Source organism: Phaethon aethereus (genome assembly GCF_964289735.1).
Source record: "Phaethon aethereus genome assembly, chromosome: 5".
Classification (NCBI taxonomy): domain Eukaryota; kingdom Metazoa; phylum Chordata; class Aves; order Phaethontiformes; family Phaethontidae; genus Phaethon; species Phaethon aethereus.
The window spans coordinates 46,923,956-46,931,896 of NC_138579.1; positions in this window are offsets into that span (position 1 = coordinate 46,923,956).

A 7,941-nucleotide genomic window follows, 5' to 3' on the forward strand; every position below is an offset into this window, starting at 1 on the left:
AGTTTCGTAACTGTAGATAAGCAATACAGAACTTGTCCACATAAAATTAACAAAGTTCAGGATTGCGTGTCCCCCATGCCATTGCCAACACTCAGGGTCACCTTGCATGATGCATTCACTTTCAGACCCAGATGATGGACTACGTTTGATAATAAACCTTTGTCTCCTTATCTATAACCTATTGTTCATCCACTGCACTGTATTATATACACTCAACCCTCTTTCACTGCATCCTTTTGTGGAGTATATTGAATGTGAGATTGTGTCTATAGCCCTCCCTCCATACCCCTCCAATGCTCCTATTGTCCCTGAGAGAGTCCGCCTAGCACAAGCTGGTTCATCTCCATGGGACAGGAATCATGCGACATTTCCTCTCTTCCACATAACTATTTCACCTCTTCCATATCCCAGTGGACTAGCTTTGCCATCATATCCTCTTCAAAAAATTCATCTTCCTCGAGTGTCTCCTTAAAGATCCACTCACCAGACAGTTCTGGTGTCCCTGCCACAACCTGGTACTTCTAGAAGACTTTGTCTTGGCAACTCCCAGTATGCTTTGAAGAATATCCATTATCACTTGTAGTTTGTACGTGAGGAAAACTCTCTGCAAAGGGCAGAGTTCAGCTAGGACCCTACCAGGGACAGAAGTTGAGAGCAAAAAATCTCAGTTTCCCACCCTTAACACCCAGTTATGTTTCTGGTTTTTTTTTTTCCTTCATATTCTCTGTCATTCAGTCATTCCCAGGATTGTATATTGCTCCCCATTACAACAAGGATTTGGATCCCAAGTACCCATCACTGCAGATGGTTGCTCTCACCATCGGCTTCAGCAATGTGGCACTGCACTCTCTCCTGCCCAAACAGTAACAGTTCTTCCAACATGCACACTCATCCCATACCTGTCTTCTCCAAATAACTCAGAGGTCCTGGGGGAAACAAAGCATGAGCTCTCAGGAGATATATCTGCTCAGGTAGGCATGGGATTTGAACTTCAAGTTTCTGTGTCTCACATGCTTCAACTGCAGACCACCGATGCTCAATGTATCTCACTTCCTGAGGCTCAACTGCAGCCAACGTGCTGTAGAAGACCTGGCAGGACTGGACCCCACTAACACTGGTGGGAGAGTGCTGTGCTGGTACAGCCCAGTGCAAATGCACTGCTCACCAGTGTGAAGGTCACTGGGACCTTAGCAGGCAGAAAAATCTAGGGACAGGAACTGAGGTCCTCTCACAGTTAGATGGCACCTGAGCAGGTAATTTGGGGGGCCTAAGTTTTGTCTTTAGATGCTGAGAGAGCAACTAGATGTTCTGGATAGTAACAGGGAAGAAGTATTAAAGGTCGATATTATGCTGGGGACTTTATGGTAGTAGAATGTTGCCTTGCTCAAAGAGGTGAAGTCTGGTTTCTCTAACTTGATGCTTCTTTTTGCTTGACAGTGGGAGAGCAAAACTTATTTCACCTTAGTAATTTAAAGAAAGCTGTCATCCACCTCAATACCACAATAAGAACAGCGGCAATCAGTTGGACTTTTTCCACAGAAACACTTGAGATAGAAATGACCATCGCCACTCCGGAACAAGTATAAACAAGGGGTTTATCCTACTTATTAGTTACTCTGCTTTGATTAAATTTTGAGAGAAGTTTCTGTATATAAAGGCTAGGGGAATGCCAAAATTCCTATTTCTCCTCTCGCTATTTCTATTCCTATAGCTGCTGCTATAACAACAAACTCCAACAGCTTTTGTACCAACTGTATTACCATTTTAGAGGTACTGAGCTTTTTTTTTTTCCCCCCAATAGGAGGAGCTTATTGGGCAGCTTGTCTTTACCTCTCCTTTGACTGTTCATTCTTTCTTTCTGGGAATAAAAGGAAGTAAATTATGTAAGATCAAAGACACCATAATAATGTCCCCACCCAGAAGGCCATCTATTCAGGGGGTGTAAATCACTATCCCTCTGGAGACATCAATGAAAATCTGAAGATTTACAGCAGTGATGACCTGGCTCCGAAGCATTCCTACAAATAATAACTAAAAACAACCAACCAACAACAACAATAAAAAAGAACAACCTCAAAAATGCTGCTGCAGGCTGTACTGAACCATCCCTTTCTCAGTCTACTGCTACCAAACCAAGCTCTGGCACACTTTGTTCGGTGCATAAGTTCCCAGTACTTTTATATATTGATCCTCTGCTATTTTTACTCGTCAGCCAGCATATGCAGCAAAGCAGGTGTATGTGTGTATATACATATATGGGTGCATGAGTATTCATGTGCACACATTCCTCCCAGACTTGTTTATATAAAACCAGAAAAAGAACGGACTTGTCCTACTCTTAATAACAGCACTAACCTTATTTTTGTTTAATATTAAAATATTAGCTGTTTTGCTTTTGTTGTTGAATCATGCAAATGTAATTATCAACCTTATCACATGAACACTTCGCACTTCCATAAATTTGCTCCTCCAATCAGTAGTATTTCAAGAGGCGTAATGCAGCACAAGAGAACAAAAAAAATGGTGACACTAGTGGAAGTGCCTCTTTTTGCAGTGGAAAGCCTTGCAGGACGACATGGACAAATCAGGTCAGAAAAATTTTCCTTAGCTGTAGTCCTAACATTGTGTTCCCACCATTTCAGTGGGTAAGTCCATGACTTCCAATGCAAAAAGGTCAAGAAAAGAACAAGAGAAAGCATCTGCTATGAGTAAGAATCCTTTTCTTTAAGAATCAGACTTATGATGGAAGAGAAAATATTTTTCAGGAATCCAGGTTAAATAATGACCAAGCATGTTTCACTCCATACTCATAGAATCACTTCATAGTCACATTTCTGCCCTGTAAGGTTCAAGTGTCTGTCTGTAGCTCACATCCCACCATCTATTACAGAAAAAATGTGCAAGAAACCATTTAGAGATAATATATATTTCTTTTTTTGTCTTCCAAGTCTTTCATACTGTCTCCTACCAAATGAGCCTTCCATTTTCAAATGACTTGTTCACTTCTAGGGGGATGATGTTTAATCCTTATAATCCATTCACTCCTCTGCTTCAGCAACTAGTGCTGGAGCGTGTCCAGAGAAGGGCAATGCAGCTGGTGAGGGGTCTGGAGAACAAGTCTTATGAGGAGAGGCTGAGGGAACTGGGGTGGTTTAGTTTGGAGAAGAGGAGGCTGAGGGGAGACCTTATCGCTCTCTACAGCTACCTGAGAGGAGACTGTAGTGAGGAGGATGTTGGTCTCTTCTCCCAAGTAAGCAGCGATAGGACAAGAGGAAATGGCCTCAAGTTGTGCCAGAGGAGGTTTAGACTGGATATTGGGAAAAATCTCTTTACTGAGAGAGTGGTCAAACATCGGAACAGGCTGCCCAGAGAGGTGGTGGAGTAACCATCACTGAAGGTGTTCAAAAAACGTGTGGATGTGGCACGAGGAGACAAAAACCAGCGGCACTTTCAAAATAGGCCCACTGTAAACACACATATCCATTTCAGAATCCATTTTACTGATACACAAGAATGCAGAATTAAGAGAGGGGATATCCAGGATTCCCGACTCAGATTCCCCACTACCATGCTGAACCAAACATTGATCTTCTTTTCTGGATTTATCAAACTTCATTTTAAAAGAAATTTAAACTTTGCTCTCATTAGAACTCTTCCTGTAATTTCCAACAAACTGTGCTCATTATCCCCTTTATACACATTTGTTTTGCTTGTTTACTCTAATCCTGAGCGCACATCATTATTTTCCTTCCCTATATAAAACCCATGTAATTGTCACTTTTGTGTCTTTATGTTAACAGTCCCTCTATTCCTCCTAACATCCATGTGGTCCTTTTCTGCATCTGTTCCACCCATTTGTTTGAATCCATTTATCTGAATGTGGGTGACAGTTGGGCTCCAGATAAGGTCTCACTAATGCCATATACTTTGACATTAGTATTTTCTATACATACAGGAAATCCCTCCCCTAATACTTTCTAGGACACCAGGTTTTTTTTATTTTCTTGGCCACATCACATAGCAGTATGCTATCATTCTGCTGCTGACTACCACACAGACTATGAATTCACCACTAAAGTGATGAGCTCTTCTGGAATAAATTGTGATTAGCTTCTATTTGCATCACTAAATCTGACCTAATTCTATTAATCTCAGTTTTGATTCAACTTGTTGGTACATGGATATTACAATCCTCCTCTTGATCGATACAGTCCACCGGTTTTGTGTCTTAAGATTTTATCCCTAGTGTCACTAAGGAAAAAAATTAAGTAACTTCCAATATAATCTTTGAAAAATCCAGTTCGCAGCCTCCTTTCCATCAGTACATTCTCTTTCCACCTATTATCCATCAGTGCATTCCCAAGCCACCTTACAATGTAATTAATCCAAATTTTCTCCATTTTACATAATTTCCTTATGTCAAATACTTTCCTGACCATGAAACACATTAGATCTAGTGTATTGCCTCTGTCTAGACAACCCTAGCATAAGGTAACAAGTTAGTCTGGCATGGTCTGGTTTTGCTAAAACTAAGTTGCATTTCATCCAACCTTTCATTTTTCTCTGTCTTTTGTCTTTCAAAAACTGTTTTACAGCTAAGTGTACTATAGCTACCAGATCACATGAGACCATCTGTACTACAAATCCTGTCTTTCCATTGGGTACCCTCAACTATTTGTAGTTGAAGTGCAGCTTCCACTGCTTATACAGTATTTAAAGTTAGATTATATAGATTATATATAAGATTTATATAGATTTAAAGATCTATATAGATTTAAAATTAGATTTTCAGAAAGGGGATATATGGTATTTATTGTGCTAATGCACTTCCATGGCCACTGAAGTAAGAAAATAGAATCCAGTAAAATTAATTTCCTATAGAAGAAGTGGAAAAGCAATGGTTCTTTGCAGATGGGAACTGAGTGGGTCATATGCTAATAAGCTTAAAACACATTACAATACATTATTCACATTCTCCTTGTCTTTAACTTTTATGTTTCATTTTGTCCTGGACTTGTTGATTTTGCATCTCAAGTCATCTTCGACATTTTAACTTTCTAGGTCCAAACCACCAGGTGTTATAAAGCCAGCACTTAGACACTTACCCTTTTTTTGTGTCAACCCAACAATTTCTTTTATAAACAAAACATTTATTCCACCATTAGAACAATACCTTCCCTAAAAAAAAAAAGAATAATATTTGCTATCTTTCTTCCAATCTTCCAAGACTTACACCCACCTGCATATACTTTAAGGACCGTATTTCAGGTGATGATCATTGGCAAAATCTGATATGCTTTCTGACACAAAAATGTTTGTAGAGCTCCTCACATACCTCCTCTCAGAACTGAACTGTAACATGTGCAATGGAAAACAAACCTATTATGGCATATTTCCCTTATCTCAGTAGAATTTATTTGTACATCTTCATTTATTAGTTAACAAATAAATTATGTTTTCCTCTGCATTTCAAGAGCATTACTATTATGAAAAAAGAGAAACTACCTAACAAGAATCCTTCCTGTTCCATTCCCATGAGAAGTTTAAGCATGCTCAGCCCCCAGTTCAGTTAACTGCTGATGCACGGCACCACTATCTTTCAAGATTGCCTTCAAAACATAAGGAGAGAAAAACAGACAACCCAAAACCTACCAAATTCACTTCAGACTGATTTATTTCACATACTATAATTTGTCATTCCTTTCACACATAAAATAAGGTACCTACAGCTAACTAACAAAATCCTTTAAAACATCAGAATGTTTAACAAAAAGCTGATTTTGCACTTTGGGACCACTATTAGCATAAATTAAATTAACATCCAATATTTTCCCTCCTTTTTCATACCCCCTCCCCGCTTTGTCCTGAGAAAATACCTTGCTATCAGGTACACTACCAAGTCCTGTTTACTTCCTGGGTTTGTCCCTTTATACCTTCAACATACTTCAGAACCTTCACGCATCTTAATTCTTCCCTTTCACATTAAAAAAACAAACGGACAAACTTGTAGGTAAAAACCGAGCCCCCCTCCCGCCACCTGCAATCGTTCGCTATTGGAGCAAGCCAACTCTCGGAGGAGCCCACAGGAAGGCATGGCTTTTCTCTTTGATGCAGAGCTCACCAGAAAGTGGAAGCAAAACTCGGCACACGCCATGAGCCTGCGAGCCAGCGCCTCGGCCGGGGCCCCGAGCAGCCACAGCTGCGGCGGGACGACAGGAGCGTGCAGGGGAGGCAGAGCCGCGGGCGGGTGCCATGCAGACGAGCTGCAGATGTTGGTTAAAAAAAATAAATAAATAAACACCCGCTTGAGAGGAAGAGGCGTTGGGCGAGCCCGCAGGGAGGTCCTGCCGGGCCGGGCCGAGCCGTTGCCCCGCCGCCCTGCGACACGGTACCGCGGCGCAGCGCGGCTGTCCGCCAGGCCAGCCCGAGCGCCCCACGGCCGGCTTTCAACCTGATCCTCCACCCCCACTACCGACGGGCCCTCGCCGGCCCGGTCGGTGCCCATGGCCCAAGTCGTCCCGCGGGGCACGGCCGGCACCGCCGCCGGGACTCACTCGCGGGCAGACAGTGACAGAGGGGGGCCCTAGCCGCTCGGCCCCCGCCCGCTGCCTGGCGGGCCAGCGACTTCGCCGGCACCAGGGCAGGCCAGGGCTGTCCGAACGCGCCCGGGGGAAAGGGACGAACCCAGCACTGACCTGCCAGGGCCTGAGGCAGGCACGCCGGCCGGGCCGGGCCGCGCCAGTGCCTCGGGGCTGGTCCTCACGGCGCGGGGTATAAAGCCAGACCTCCTCGAGCGGCGCCGGCTAGGCACAGGCCGCTCCAGCACGGCGGCTGAAGGCAGGCAGGCTCAGGGTGCCCGGCCTGGCCGTGCTCCCGCCTGGCGGGAGAGGCGGCCTGCCATGGTCGGCAGGCGCCACGGCGGCGTTTACGACAGCTCCCGGCATGCCGCGGCGCCTACAACTCCCAGCCTGCCCGGCGCCGCCGCCGTTAACCCTCTGCGGCACCGAGGCGCCTCCGCAGCCGCCGGCCCCTCATCACCCCACCCCCACCCCCATCGCCACCACTTCCTGGCTGCGGCCCTCTGCCGCTGGGCCGCCCGGGACCCCGGCCCGGCTCCACCGCGGCCTGTGGAGGAAGAGCCGCCCCTGGCCCGGCCCGGCCTCCGGCGGTGCTTGCTCCGAGCGGCCCGGCCCGGCCCCGGCCCGCTGATGGTGTGGCGGGTTTCTGTACTCCTGCAGTGTGGTTTCTGGTCCCAGCTACTGCTGTTTGTTACTGGCGGCGGTGGTATTAATTGCCCGCTCCCTGCCAGTTAATAAATAGCAGACGAACTATCTTCTTCCAACTGTTTGTTTGTTGTTCGTTGGGGGTTTTTTAATTTTTCTTTCAAAAGACAAATTGTAATACGTAAATTAACTCAAAAATAGCCTTACAACCCCCAGAAAACTCGGGGACAAAGTTAGCAGGAAATGCTGGGTTATCCTGCAGTGAAAGTAATGTGAACACTCAGTCACACCATCATGTTTTGTCCTCCTTCCCATATACTCTTCATATAGGTGCTCAGTATACGTATGACTAACACATACAGCACTTTCATCTCCTCTCTTAAAATAAGTAGCGAGTGATGTGCCTACAAGTAACCCGCTGCGAACTAAAAAATAACCCAGGGCGTCAGAACCCCTTTTTGAAGTAAGTGAGGGACGGGGGCAGATAGCACAAGTTCATGCAGAAGCAGCACCTCAAAGTAAAATCCACTGGGTCTCACCCGACCCCCCTCCGCAGCTCGGCACCCGCGCCCCGGCTGAGCTCATCCCCTATACATCTATTTTATTTGCAATATTTCCTATGAAAGCCCTGTGCAGCAAATACAAGTCAAATGGCTCTAATTTGTAGTGCTACAAACTGTAACATGCTCAGACGTGTAACTGCCTGACAGACTACACA